Here is a 15876-nt window from a genome sequence, read left to right as displayed (position 1 = left end):
GTTGTCTGCCAGTCTACTTTCACATCTTAAAACTGCTACTTCACACTTAGTTAAAAAAAATAATAGTTATTTGTTTACTAGATTTGTCTATGATTTTATATACATACACAGCATGAAAACACCCTTTGAATAAAAGGTAACAACATTCAAGACAAGACCAAAATAGACAATAAGGACGATGGGCAAGCTAAGGATTAAAAAAATTTTAAGACAGCTTTCCCCATTCTTGAGGAAATGCTGTATTTCTAAGAATGGCAGGTACCATGTGTGCTGACTAATGTACTAACAATGGTAACTGCAATACCATTCCACTTAATGGGATGTTAGAAACCCAATGGAATGTTGGGAGAGTACTCTAGCATTTTTCTAAACATGAATTCCCAAGTGGTACAATTATGCTAAGTTAGCATCATCCTAAACATGCTGTTGTTCTTGTTCTCAGTTTCTGCTTATGAAGGCTACAATGGCACTGATGCTTGGCATCTTCTAGAAGAAGTAGTGAGCATCATAAATCTCAGACTCTTTATAGTTGTTTATCCCTGGGCTTTGCCCCATGCTTACTGGCAGTATAACATGGGGAAAGGTCACTAACTGAACAATCACAAGGGAAGGACTCTAATTGCAGATCAACCAGCAATGGATTTGGACAAACCATTGTTTTCTCAGGCCTTCCCCTCTTAATGTGAATATTAATTTTTAATATGTCATGGAATGCTGATTAGGATAAAATTTGACATCTGCATAAACGCTTTAGAAAATAAATAGGTTTTGTAAACAATGAATACACACAAAAGCAGCTGAGGTGGAAGATCACAGAGCCCGTAACAGGAACTCACTTAAGTGTTTTTGGGTTGCTACCATTTGGTGCCATTTCTTAGGTATTCCTCAACTAAACTGTAAGGTTCTTGGTTGAGGTCATGACTATACCTTCTTTGGCTTAAGACTATTGTCTCTAGAATAATGAAATTTATCTGTTGATTCTTTTTTGTGCCATATAAGTACTTGACCCCAATATCCTACAATTTTATGTTTCTTTTAAATATAACCTATTGTCAAATTGGCTTTCATACAACATTCAGTGCTCATCCCAAGAAGTGCCTTTTACTTCAATATACTCATCTACTTTTATACTTACATATGACTATGCTTGTTTCAATCCCAGCTTTAGTCAGGAAAACTAATTGTTCTCTCATACACAAAATCACCCTCAGGTCAATCCACATGTATAACACATTTTGTCTTTCCTCTCTCTGTCATGGCAGAGACATGTCTTCAGTCTTTTTAAAAACTCAGCACAAGGGGTGGCTGGGTGGCTCAGTCCAACTCTTGATTTCAGCTCAGGTCATGACCTCACAGTCATGAGATTGAGCCCCATGTCAAGAGAGATTCTCTCTCCCTCTCCCTCCGCCCCTCCCCTGCTTGTTCTCTATAAATAAATAAATACATACATACATACATACATACATACATACTTAGCACAAAAGTCCATTTGGTAAAAGAAGTCCTCCCTAATTAACCTGGATGTATTTATTATGCCATATTTTTCTCTGTGCCCAATGATATACAAGACTGCAGACATAAACACACAGAAACGCACACTATATTTATTTCTCTTGTAATCATATATGGATACCATGGTTACTTTTGGGGGGATCTAAACACAGTACCTCCTCAACTTCCCTCACTCCAAATAAACTTGCAAGAAGAACGCTCTAAGTCAGAAGCTCTTAAATGAAAGGGCCCAGAGGTGAGGAGAGAAGAGAGGGAAGAAAGGAGTGAGGACAGATGTTAAATGAGCTCTTTGATCAGATACATATAAAAGGTAAAGTGGCCATGAAAGAGCTACAAACTGCTCAAACTCAGTGCTTTGGTTTTTCATTACCATCTGAGCCCCTCTCATCACCAGGGAACAGCCTCTAGCATATATTAATTTATACACCGCATACTACCACTATAGCAATATCAACATCCATGCTTTAGTGCTTTACAGTTTACGAAAGTTTTCTTACATACCATACCATACACTTGTATTAATGTGAGAATAAACCTATAGGAATGCTATCCTATTTGAGGAAAAGATTAAACTATCACATTTATCTATTAATTTACCTGAAAATTGGGTTTTTCTCCTGACAAATTTTGTGAAGGTACCCACTGCTTTTATGGTATCAGGTATATGGTGAGTTGTGAGTTCTGAGTTCTGTGATGATGATAAAAAATCTGTCTGATAGTACATCTGTTTAGGAAATAGGATTATTGTTCAGTTACACTCTCAAAAAAACATAAAGTTGAGTTGCAGACTAGTGGAAAAGGTAATTTTAAAATTATGCTGGAAAAAGAGCTAACAGGATACAGCTTCAGGCACTAGGATTCTAATTAAATTAAATATAAACAGTTATTGAGCGTTGCCAAGCCCCAATTTTTAGACAAAGTAAGAGGCAACACACATTGAAAATTCAGAGTGAGAAGTATAAATTTTGAATAAGCCTCAACCAAGCTTCCAATTCCATGAGGCCAGAATTTTGTACAAAATCATGTTCTTGGTGGAATCTGAATCGCAAGTGGACAAATAAAATGAGGAGGATGTCAACCCATATAGATAATAAGGAAGACATAAAATCTCCCATCCATAGAAGCTAATGGTAATTTCTCCATTTAAAGGGGAAAACACAAATGTAACAGATTTTTTTTCAGAAAATATAGTAGATTTTTCTGAATAAATAATAAGATTTATTAAACTTAATATGTGTTCACATAGACATACGGAGCTCACTTCAAGGGAGAAAACCTTGATGTTCTTCTTTAAAACTCACTTAAACTTTTGGAAGCTGAATTTTTTGTTGTAAAATAAAACATACTATGAAGTCCATAATGCTCATGGTATTTCACATTACATACTCATCTATCCCTTTCTTGAATCATAATTTTATCAGGTGCTCCCTCAGTATTTAGGGGTCAAATCCATGAGCTGTCAATATGCCAAGTTGGTACTTACACCTTTTTGAACTGTAGTCTTAAGGAGATCCAAGAATGTTTAAATCTGAATTTTTTTTTTAAATTAAACATTAGTAATCATAATGGAATCGAGAAAACAGTAACAATAGCTGGCAGTGTTCCCAAGAAAAAGAAATCAAGTGGAGTAAGAAATCATGCAGAATCTTGAATATAAAGACACAAACCCTGGATTTACGCTGACTATGAAAAGCAAGGAATGAGGGAATAGCTGGATAGTACAGTATTGTGAATAGTGAAAGGAGATATCCATTTGGAAAGGAATAATTTTATGAATACATTTCAAAAAGTATAAGAAATATTTTCTTGCATGAAGGATTTCATACATGAAAGTATGGACTAAAGATTGAAAGAACACATGTAAGAATAACAGTTTAGTAATGGAAAGGACAAGTTTTATGTCCTTTAAAGAAGGACTTGAAAGAAAAGATAACATAGCAAATACAAAGGTGGCTAGAATAGGAGTGGAAGATGAAGCTATTGAAATTTACCTAGCAACATAACATAATAGAAATAAAATCTAATGGAATAAAGAGAAATGGTTACAGCATTTGTGCATATTAATAATAGCAGGCAGAATTAATCAGGATTGAAAGGAAAAACTGGGCCATCAGCATATACATGAGAAAGGGAGCAACACCTAGGGAGGAGCAGACAGGAAAGAGAAGGTCACCTAATGAAATAATTCAGCAGAAGCCATTTAAGAATGGCTGTAAATCCAAATCATCTTTAAAATTCTTGGGACACCTGGTGAGCATGTGACTCTTAATCTTTGGGTTGTAAGTTAGAGTTCAATATTGGGTGTAGTTATTAAAAACAAAATCTGGTAAAATAAATAAAATACAATAATTCTTTTCAAATTCGATGTGTTTTGAAACTAGCCTTCCTTGACACTCTTGTTCATGGTCAGTTGTTCTTTATTTTCCTCTTGTGTGATGGATCACACCATTATTTAACTTACCTCATTACTTTGGAGAGCTTAGTATAGTATCTTGTCAATTATACTGCTCTTTGAAGAACAGGTTGCATTTATATAAATTTTTCTCAGGGCATAGCTCAATTCTACAAGCAGAGTGGATTTTCAGCAAATATTTCTCACATGGACAGGTGGATCAACTTGCTTCGTTTGCAGGTAAATAACCAACATTAAAAGGAGAAAAATGACTTATGATATATAAGAATTGAGTACCAGAATCAAAGGGAAAAGGCCACTTTTATGGTAGCCTCAAAGGAGGAGTGACTAAAACAACTCAAATAAAAGATTACGGTTAAGCAAACAAATATAAGACAAAGAGGAAGGACACAAATTAGAATAAACTGAAAAGATAATGTGCAAGAAAAGAGATAAAACTTTTTTTAAAAAAATGAAAGCAAATAATGGGAAACCAATACAAAATTGTTGAGTTTAATTTTATGGGTCAAAAAAGTGATGGTAATATAATTTCAATGACTTATTACTTACTAGTAAGAAGCTCAAGAACAAACACAGTCAATAAAATCTCCCATTGGTTTTGTATTGCTGATTTGTAGTAGTGCCTTGGAAATAATGGTTCTAAACCTATCCAGGTTCCTTACATAGTTTTGGTATCAAAACATCAAATGGTGTTTGCCCCTTTTTCCTAAAACTTTTAAAATTCAAATTGTTCCCACAAAGAGCACATAAAATCTTGATCTCTTGTAAATATAATTTCCTGAAGGCACAGTTTTTAATAGTAACATGGATAGTCCCTTAACTATAGCTATGTGAGTGGCCTCATTGAACATGTATTATACCAGGCGCTTTGAGATGCTTCGTGGTTAGGCCACAATCATGCGTTGGATTATATCATAAATGCCCATATTTCATTTTAATTAGTAAAAAAATGCTTTTTTAAAATAGTCATCAGCTTTGGAAAGCACTGTTTTATAATGCATAGTATTTAGGAAACCTTAAAATTACATGCACCAAGAGGGAAATCAGATCATCTCTCCTCAGTGACTAAAATTAAGCCTCCTTAGGGGTGCCTGGGTGACTCAGTCGGTTAAGCAACAGACTTCTGCTCAGGTCATGATCTCAGTCTGTGAGTTCAAGCTTCTCATTGGGTTCTGTGTTGACAGCTTAGAGCCTGGAGCCTGTTTTGGATTCTGTCTCTCTCTCTCTCTCTCCCTCTCTCTCTCTCTCTCTCTGCCCCTCCCCTGCTCATGCTCTGTCTCTCTTGCTCTCAAAAATAAATAAAAGATAAAATTTTTTTTAAAAAAAAAAAATAAAATTAACCCTCCTTTTTTTTTTTTTTTTTTTTTTTTTTTTTCCCTCCCTCCCCCCGACTACAATCCATAGTTAATGTTCATTGCTTGGCTTTGGGTTAATGATCTGGATCTGTTTCTCTCACTTTTGAAAGAACTTGTCTGTAATATTCAGATCAGTGCTTCACCTTTCTGTTTTGCTTTCTGCATTGATGAACAGATCTAACCACCGAGAGACACATAACACTGTGTCTCACCGTATGATTGACAGAGACCCGCATTTAGCTCTTAGAGAAATTGTTCCAACATTATGTGGACTGTAGTGAACATGTTTAGCAATTGTGAAGGCATAAAAGGCAACAAAAGCTTGTTTATTTTTTAAAATTGAGAAACATCAAATATAAATCAATACATAAAAATGTCTTTCAGAGAGCTAAATTCAGTATGTTAATTTAAGAACATAAATCAGATGACAAATTATTCAATCATAAAATTTCCCTATTTGCCTAGGGAAATATTAAGAATATATGAAAAAGTTCCTTTTTATTTTTTTAAATATGAAATTGTAAAGTAAAAATATTTTAAACCTGTGTTCTTTAACATATTTTTTATAGGCTTAGTGTCTCCAGCTAAAACATATTTTGATGTGTATGATGGACATAACATTGAGATTTATCTTAGAATTAGGTGGCCTAGGATTCAGCCCTATTTTTAAATTAACTTTTGTTGGATAAGGCCCTTAAAAATCTTCGGAATGCTGCATCAGTAACTGAAAAAATGGGAGTTAAATATCTGTACCTACCTCACAGAGTGTGGGTAGTTGGAAAAGAAAGAGTGTATGTAGGACTATATTCTTAAAATTTAAAGTATCGTTATCATTTAGTATCAAAAGTAATATTTAGATGTCTGGTCCCAGAGAAGATGGTATAGGCTCACTTTTCCCTGTCTCTCCCCTCTAGATGCCCTGAAAATAATTCAACAAATAATCATAAAAAGACAATAACTTTCATGAAAATACTGTAATCATAAAAAAAGACTTTTCAACAAAGAAAAGCCCAGAACCAGATGTCTTCACTGGTGAATTCTACCGAATATTTAAAGAAAAATTAATGCCAATCCTTCTACAGCTCTTCCAAAAAACTGAAGAGAAGGGAACATTCCCAAAGTCATTTTATGAGGCCAGTATTATCCTGATACTAACATAGACAAAGAAAATTATAAGAAAATAAAATTAATAATATCTCTGATAAATACAGATGTAAAATTTTTCAACAAAATATAAGCAAATTGAATGCAATAGCACATCAAAGTCATACACTATGATCAAGTAAGATTTATCACTAGGATGCAAAGATGGTTCAACATATATAAATCAACAAGTATGACACACCATATTAATGAAATAAAAGATAAAAAACATATGATCCTCTCAATAGATGCACAAACACACACATACACATAAAAACACTTGAAAAACCTCATTCTTTCATGATAAAAGGTCTTAACAATTTGGGCATAGAAGAAATGGACCTCAACATAACTGACAAGCCTTCAGTGACTTAATGATGAATGGTTGAAATTTTTTTCTGTCAGATCAGGAATGAAACAAGGGTGCTGTTCCCATTACTTCAATTAACATCGTAATAGAAGTTGTAGCCAGAACAATTAGGCAAGAAAAATAAATGAAAGGCATTCAAATCAGAAAAGAAACAAAACTGTCTCTGTTTGCAGATGATATAACCTTATATAGTGAAAACCCTAAAGATTGCACCAAAAATATGGTTATAATTAATCAACAATTCTGTAAAGTTTCAGGATACAGAAATAACAAATAGGAATCAGTTGCATTTCTATACACTAACAACGAATTATCTGAAAAAGAAATAAAGAAAATAATCCCATTTACAATAGAATCAAAAACAATGAAATTCTAAAGAATAAATTTAAGAAGACGAAAGTTGTGTATACTGGAAATATAAGACTGATGGAAAAAAAATTGAAGAAGACACATAAAAATGGAAATATATCCTGTGTTTATGTATCAGAAGAACTAATATTGTTAAAATACGCATACTACCCAAAGTTATCTATAGATTCAATGCAATTGCTATCAAAATTCCAATGTCATTTTTCACAGATTAGAAAAACAATCCCAAAATTCATATGAAATCCTAATGACTTTGAATAGCAAAAACAATCCAGAGAGAAAGAAAAACAAGCAAACAAAAAACAAAAAAATCATATTTACTGATTTCAGACTACATTACAAAGCTAACGCAATCAAAACAGAGTGGTACTGGCATAAAAAGAGACACACAGACCAATGGGATAGAATCCAGAGTCCAGAAATATACCCATACACTTACTGTCAACTAACACTTAATTAGAGAGCTAAGAGTACTTAATGGGGCATGTACAGCTTCCTCAATAAGTGATATTGAGAAAACTGGATATTCATATGCAGAAAAGTGAAATAGGACCTCTACCTTACACCACTCACAAAAATTAACTTGAAATAAAGTAAAGACTTAAATGTAGGATCTAAAACCATAAAATTACTAGAAGAAATATAGGAAAAACAGTTCACCTTGATCTTGGCAATGATTTTTTTGATTTAACACTAAAGCACATGCAACAAAATAAAATATAAACTAAGGGGACTATACCAAACTGAGCTTCTACATAGCAAAAGAAACAATGAATAAAATAAAAAAGGCAATGTACAGAGTGGTAGAAAATATTTGGAAACCATTTATATGAAAAGGAGTTAAATTTCAAAATGTATTTAAGAAAAAGAAAAAGAAATGAGAAAAATTCAGTTAATATATGGGCAAAGGATCTGAATAGACATTTTTCAAAAGATGACATACAAATGACTAACAGGTACATGAAAAGGTACATCAGCTTTACATCATTCATCATAAGCACATCGATCAGAACCACAAGGATATATCATCTCATACCTGTTAGAATGTTTATTACCAAAAATATAAAAGATATCAAGTGTTGGCAAAGATGTAGAAAAGAGAGAACCTTTGAGCACTGTTGTTAGGGATATAAATTGGTACAGCCACTATGGAAAACATATGGAGGCTCCTCAAAAAATTAAAAAAAGAACCACCATATGATCTTGCAATTCCATTTTTGGATATATATCTGAAGGAAAATGAATCACTACTGAAAGAGGTATCTGCACTCCTATGTTCCTTGCAGCTTTATTCCCAATCACCAACAAAAGGAAACAATATGTCCATCTGTTTGTCCATCAATAGATGAAGGGATAAAGAAAATGTACATACACCATGGCATATTTTTTCAGCTATAAGGACATTCTGCAATAGATGGACCTTGAGGGCATTATGCATAAGCTAGACAGAGAGACACAAATACTGTATGATCTCGTATATGAAATCTAAAACCTTCTCTTCCCCCAAACTTATAGAAACAGAGTAGAATGGAAGGCTAGGTAATGGAGGAAATGGTAAGATGCTGGCCAAAAGGAAAAAACTTCTAGTTATAAGATGAATTAGCAATTGTAAATAGGATTTACAATTGCACCAAAACCCATAAGATACTTAGGAATAAACCTAATCAAAGAGGTAAAATATCCATATGTTAAAAACTATAGAAAGCTTATGAAAGAAACTGAAGAAGATACAAAGACAGGGAAAAACATTTCATGGTCATGGATTGGAAAAACAAATATTGCCAAAATGTTGATACTACCCAAAGTAATCTACACATTCAATGTACCCCCTACCAAAACAACACCAGCATTCTTCACAGAGCTAGAACAAACAATCCTAAAATTTGTATGAAACTAGAAAAGACCCTGAATAGCCAAAGCAATCCTGAAAAAGAAAACCAAAGCTGGAGGCATCACAATTCTGGACTTCAAGTTGTATTACAAAGCTGTAATCATTGAGGCAGTATGGTATGGGCACCAAAACAGACGCATAGATCAATGGAATACAATAGAGAACCCAGAAATGGGACCACAAATATATGGTCAACTAATCTTTGACAAAACAGGAAAGAGCATCCAATGGAAAAAAGATTTATCTTCAGCAAATGGTGCTGAGAAAAGTAGACAGCAATACGCAGAAGAATGAACCTAGACCACTTTCTTACACCATACAGAAAAATAAATTCAAAATGGGTGAAAGATCTACATGTAAGACAGGAAACCATCAAAATCCTACAGGAGAAAATAGACAGCAACCTCTTTGACCTCAGCCACAACAACTTCTTACTTGACATGTCTCCAAAGGCAAGGGAAATAAAATAAAAAAATAAACTACTGGGACCTCATCAAGATAAAAAGCTTCTGCATAGTGAAGGAAACAATCCACAAAACAAAAGGCAATCGACGGAATGGGAGAAGATATTTGCAAAGGACATATCAGATAAAGGGTTAGCATCCAAGATCTATAAATATGTACCAAAGTTAACTGCCCCCCAAATAATTAATCCAGTAAAGAAACAGACACTTTTCCAAGGACTTCAGATGGCTAACAGAAAGATGAAAAGATGTTCAACGTCACTCATCATCAGGGAAATACAAATCAAAACCACAATGAGATACTACCGCACACCTGTCAGAATGGCTAAAATTAACTCAAGCAACAACAGATGTTGGTGAGGATGTGGAGAAAGGGGAACCCTTTTGCACTGTTGGTAGGAATGCAACCTGGTGCAGCTACTCTGGAAAACAGTATGGAGGTTCCTCAAAAAAATTAAAAATAGAACTACCATATGACCCAGCAATTGCACTACTAGGTATTTATCCAAAGGTTAAAAAAATGCTGATTCAAAGGGGCACATGCACCCCAATGTTTATAGCAGTGCTATCAACAAAACCAAATTATGGAAAGAGCCCAAATGTCCATTGACTGATGAATGGATAATGTTGTATATATATATATATATATATATATATATATATATATATATATATACACACACACAATGGAATACTACTTGGTGATAAAAAAGAACGAAATCTTGCCATTTGCAACAACGTGGATGGAACTAGAGTGTATTATGCTAAGTGAAATAAGTCAGTTGGAGAAAGACAAATATATGATTTCACTCATATCTGTAATTTAAGAAACAAAACAGATGTGCATAGGGGAAGGGAAGAAAAAATAAGATAAAGAGAGGGAGGCAAAACATAAGAGACTCTTAAATACAGAGAACAAACTGAAGGTTGCTGGAGGGGAGGTGGGTGGGGGGGATAGGTTAAATGGGTGATGGGCATTAAGGAAGGCACTTTTAAGGATGAGCACTGGGTGTCATATGTAAGAGATGATTCACTGGGTTCTACTCCTGAAACCAAAACTATACTGTATGGTAACTAACTTGAATATAAGTAAAAAAATTAGATGAATTAGTGCTGGAGATATAATGTACAACATGGTGATTATAGTTAATAGTATTATTATATGTTATACTTGAAAGTTGCTAAGAGAGTAAATCTTAATGTTCTCATCCTCACATCCCCCACACAAGGTAATTATATGAGTTGTCAGATGTATCAGCTGAGTTTATTGTGTTAATCATTTCACAATTTATTTGTGCATCAAATGATCATGTTGTATATCTTAGACTTATACAATTTAATATGTCAATTATATATCAATAAATTTGGGGAAAACACATATGTAAAATGTGTTTTTGTGTTTCCAACCATGGAGAGTATCTTAGTTATCTTTTTTTTGATATATAATTGAAATTTTCTGTAACATAGAAATGTCAACTTTGAAATTTGCTGAGACTTTCTCTACAGACTACCATGTACTTAATATCTGTAAAGTATTCTGTGTGCTTGAGAAGTGTATTTTCCATCTAAGTGCAGTGTTTATATGAGGCTTTTGATTCAAGATTATGATTTCTGTTATTCAAATCTTTCTTCTTATTTTTTCTGTTTAATATATTGAGTAATAAGAGAGGTACATGAAGTAATACATTTAGTAAAGCTTTCAAATTTACTTTTCAGATTTGTAATTTTTTTCCTTCATATATAAGTTGAAGGTATGTTACCAAATGCATATAAATTTAGAACTGTTATATAACTTCCTCATTAGTGAAAGCTTCTATTTATATATATAATACATATATATATATATATAAATTGTAATGCTTATATATAAATTTATATATAAATATTTTAAAATAAGGTAGGGAATATCAATCTACTTAATATTAAGGCTTAGTCCATACAGAGAAAGACAGATACCATATGGTTTCACTCTTATGTGGATCCTGAGAAACTTAACAGGAACCCATGGGGGAGGGGAAGGAAAAAAAAAGAAAAAAGAGGTTAGAGTGGGAGAGAGCCAAAGCATAAGAGACTGTTGAGAACTGAGAGCAAACTGAGGGTTGATGGGGGGTGGGAGGGAGGAGAGGGTGGGTGATGGGTATTGAGGAGGGCACCTTTTGGGATGAGCACTGGGTGTTGTATGGAAACCAATTTGACAATAAATTTCATATATAAATAAAAAAAATTAAAAAAAATATTAAGGCTTAGTATCAGTACAGTATTCAAGTCATGATGGTTCTGTCTTGACAGATCAATGGAACCCAAAGGATTTATTGAAAAGTTGCACACACAATTCAGTGGAGGAAAGACAGCCTTTTCACCAAATGGTGTTAGAGTAAGTGGATATCCATAGACAATAATAATAATAATAATAATAATTTAGAAACCTCAACCCAGTCCTTATACCTTATACAAAAATTATTTCAAAATAGATCACAGACTTAAAGGTAAAATGTTAAAGTATACAGTTTAGGAGAAAACATGAGAAAATCTTTAGCATCTAGAGCTTGGTGAAGAGTTTAGACCTGATACTGAAAGCATGTTTCACAAAAGGAAAAACTGATAAATTAGGTAAATCAATAAAAATCGATAAATTTGTATTCATCAAAATTAAAAACATTTTCTCTGCAAAAGACCCTGTTAAGGGGATAAAAAAAAAATATAGACTAGGAGGAGTACCTGGGTAGTTCACTTGAATTTGGCTCAGGTCATGATCCCAGGGTTGTGGGATCCAGCCCCATGTCGGGCTCCATGCTGAGTGTGGAGCCTGCCTGGCATTCTCTCTCTCTCTCTCTCTCTCTCTCTCTCTCTCTCTCTCCTCCTCCTCCTCCCCCCTCCCACTTGCATGTGCTCTGTCTCTTTAAACAAACAAATACTCAAACAAAAATTATTGATGGGGAGATAATGTTTGTAAACAACTTCTGATAAAGGGACATAATTATTACATTTACTATGTGTAAATAACTCTCAAAACTGAATTTGAAAAATAATTTATCTAATTAAAAATTGGGCAAAAGACATTATCACACATGCCACCAAAAAGGACACACCAATGACAAATAATCACATGAAAATATGTTCAATATCATTAGCCATTAGGGAAATACAAATTAAAAACAAAATGAAATATCATTACATATCTATCAAAATGACCAAAATAAAAATTAGTCCTAACACCAAATGCTGGCAAGGATATAGAGAAAAACGGTTCATTGCTCATGGGAAGTTAAAGGGTATAGCCACTCTAGAAAATGGTTTGGATGTTTATTCCAAAACTAAAAATATTCTAGGGGCGCCTGGGTGGCGCAGTCGGTTAAGCGTCCGACTTCAGCCAGGTCACGATCTCGCGGTCCGTGAGCTCTGTCTCTCTCTGTCCCAGAAAAACAAAAAATAAATAAACGTTCAAAATAAAAAGATTTTGAAAAGTTGTATTTACAATATTTTGAGGGGCGCCTAGGTGGCTCAGTTGGTTGGGCGGCCAACTTTGGCTCAGGTCATAATCTCACTCTGTGCTGGCAGCTCAGAGCCTGCAGCCTACTTCAGATTCTGTGTCTTCCTCTCTCTCTACCCCTCCCCTGCTCATGCTCTGTGTCTCTCTGTCTCTCAGTAATAAATAAATGTTAAAGAAAAAAAATAAAAAATAAATAAAAAAATATTTTGAAATTATTTTGCTACTGTACAGAACAAGCAGATTTGATGATGTCAATATTATTTTCAAACTTGTATGCTTTAAGCACTAAAGATAAGCCATAACTCATTCCTAAACATAAAAGTGACTTGAGCAATCAAGAACAGAGGACAGAATTTTATAATCCTTCCATAGGTGCTACTTTATAGCCATGATAAAGATTGAAGGGAGAAGGGAGAAATACATAAATAATTAGTGCAAAAATGATAGTCAAAATATTTAACAACTTTTATGGTCTGGACACTAACCAATCAGAGTAGAGTAGGATCATTTAGAACAGATGTCAGCCATAAATGGCAGAATTTGGTATCGACGTGAAGCAGTGGAATATCCAACTGATATGATTTATTTTGGTTTGATTTTATTATTTCCTCCGCAAAAGATTTACATTCCTAAAGTGTTGGATTTCTTATACTGGAAAGGGTACTATGTCATTGGGTGAAGCATACCTCAAAGTGCTGCTATAAAATATCATGACTAATATGAATAATTATCAGTTAGCAAAATAAGAACTACTTGTATTAAGATATTTGAAATTTCCTCAATTTTTTTTACAAAGCACCCTAAATATCAGTATAAAAACAAGTCACATTGAAATTAGTTTGCTCATAATATTTAAAGATAGGAGTTTAACATATAAATGACTTTTCAATTTTAAGTTTTTGTATCTGGATAGTTAATATATTTGGAGTCTGTTTTTCTGAACTTTTCCTAGTGGAAAAATTTCAAGGTGCTTTATAAACATAATCTTGGCAGGTTTATCAGATTAGGAAAACAAATATACAAAGATGAAATTGATTTGGTCCTATTTATTCTTGAGAAATTAAGATTACTAATTATCAATACAAATTTAATGAGACAACAGGCCAAAGCCACTATTTAAAAAAGAAATAAACTATGCACTCTAGAACAGAATGTGAACTATGCAAATAAAAGTATGAGTTTCTAATCTGTGTGACAGTTAAGAAATTCACTTAAGAAATGACCTAAAACTACATACAGATGGCTAACAGACATGTGAAAACATGCTCAACATCACTTATCATCAGGGAAATATGAATCAAAACTACAACCAGATATCACCTCACACCTTCCAGAATGGCTAAAATTAACAACACAGGAAGCAACAGACGTTGGAGAGGATGTAGAGAAAGGGGAACCCTCTTACATTGTTGGTAGGAATGCAGACTGGTGTAGCCACTCTGGAAAACAGTATGGAGGTTCCACAAAAAGTTAAAAATAGAACTACCCTACAATACAGCAATTGCACTACTAGGTAGTTACTCAAAGGACTCAAAAATACCAAATGGAAGGGACACATACACCCTGATGTTTATAGCAGTATTATCAACAATAGCCAAATTATGGAAAGAGCCCAAATGTCCATTGACTGAAGAATGGATAAAGAACTGGTGTGTGTGTGTGTGTGTGTGTGTGTGTGTGTGTGTGTATGTGTGTGCGCATATATATATATAATATTAATATATATAAATTTATTATATATAAGGAATATTATTCAGTCATCAAAAGGGAAATCTTGCCATTTGCAATGACATGGATAGCAGTAGAGTATTATGCCAAGTGAAATAAGTCACTCAGAGAAAGGCAAATACCATATGATTTCACTCACATGTGGTATTTAAGAAACAAAACAGATGAACATAGGGGGGAAAAAGAGAGAGGCAAACCAGAAGACAGACTCTTAACTATAGAGAATGAACTAAGGGTTTCTGGAGGGGAGGTGGGCAGGAGGATGGGTTAAGTGGATAATGGGTATTAAGGAGGTCACTTGTGATGAATATTGGGTGTTGTATGTAACTGATGAATCACTAAATTTTACACCCGGAACTAATATTACACTGTATGCTAACTGGAATTTAAATAAAAAACTTGAAAAAGAAAAAAAAAAGAAATGACCTAAAACAAATTAATGTTTTCTATTATTTTAGGAGGCAACCTCCTTCTCCTGAATAAAAAATTCACTTAATAGATATTACAACACATAGCTTATGCCGTCTTCATTCATGAGCATTTTGGACACCATTTTTTTTTAAAGATAGATTAAGTAATATCTCAAAACTTTACTTAATGCCGATGGAAATGCAGTTCTCATGTAGGTAACCAGGTGAAGATTATGTGATTTTTGTTTTATAGTAACATGACAAAACTCCTTTATAATTCATAGACATAGAATATAAGAACTAAGCCACCCAGTTTGTACAGCTGTGATTACAACTTTGGGAGCATTTAAAGCCATTCTAACAGAATGGAGAGGGACAAGCTCCAGTCTATTGATATTAGGCTGGAATTAGGTAGGTGGATAATTGTAGCCTACATGGGTTGTCTATTTCCAGCTCTCCAGGACACTAGAGTAACTGAAGGCTCTTAAGGTAGACCAACTATTCTGAATTCTTCGCCTTGTCTTCTATGAGGCTAATTCGTTGGCTCAGAACACACCAGAAGGAAAAGAAAGGAGCAGTTACTGAGAGCCTGTGGTTCCATAAACACTGTCCCTCTTATATGTGTAACTAAATCAGCATGAAACAGATATCCTTCCCATTTTACAGGTAAAAAAGCCTAGGCTCTCAGAAATTAAGCATGTTGCCCAAGAACCCACAGATTTGTGTTTGGA

The 15876-nt window shown here is 33.9% G+C and overlaps 1 protein-coding gene across 3 annotated transcripts in view; it reads right to left on the bottom strand.

The window, feature by feature from the left end:
- MAGI2 (membrane associated guanylate kinase, WW and PDZ domain containing 2) overlaps positions 1-15876 on the bottom strand; it is a 1342154-nt gene that overhangs the window by 448154 nt on the left and 878124 nt on the right. The window lies entirely within an intron of this gene.

Source organism: Herpailurus yagouaroundi, unplaced genomic scaffold (assembly GCF_014898765.1).
Source record: "Herpailurus yagouaroundi ecotype Mexico unplaced genomic scaffold, PumYag 100, whole genome shotgun sequence".
Classification (NCBI taxonomy): Eukaryota; Metazoa; Chordata; class Mammalia; order Carnivora; family Felidae; genus Herpailurus; species Herpailurus yagouaroundi.
Note: the sequence above shows the minus strand (reverse complement) of the source record. Positions and strands in the feature narration are given on the sequence as shown.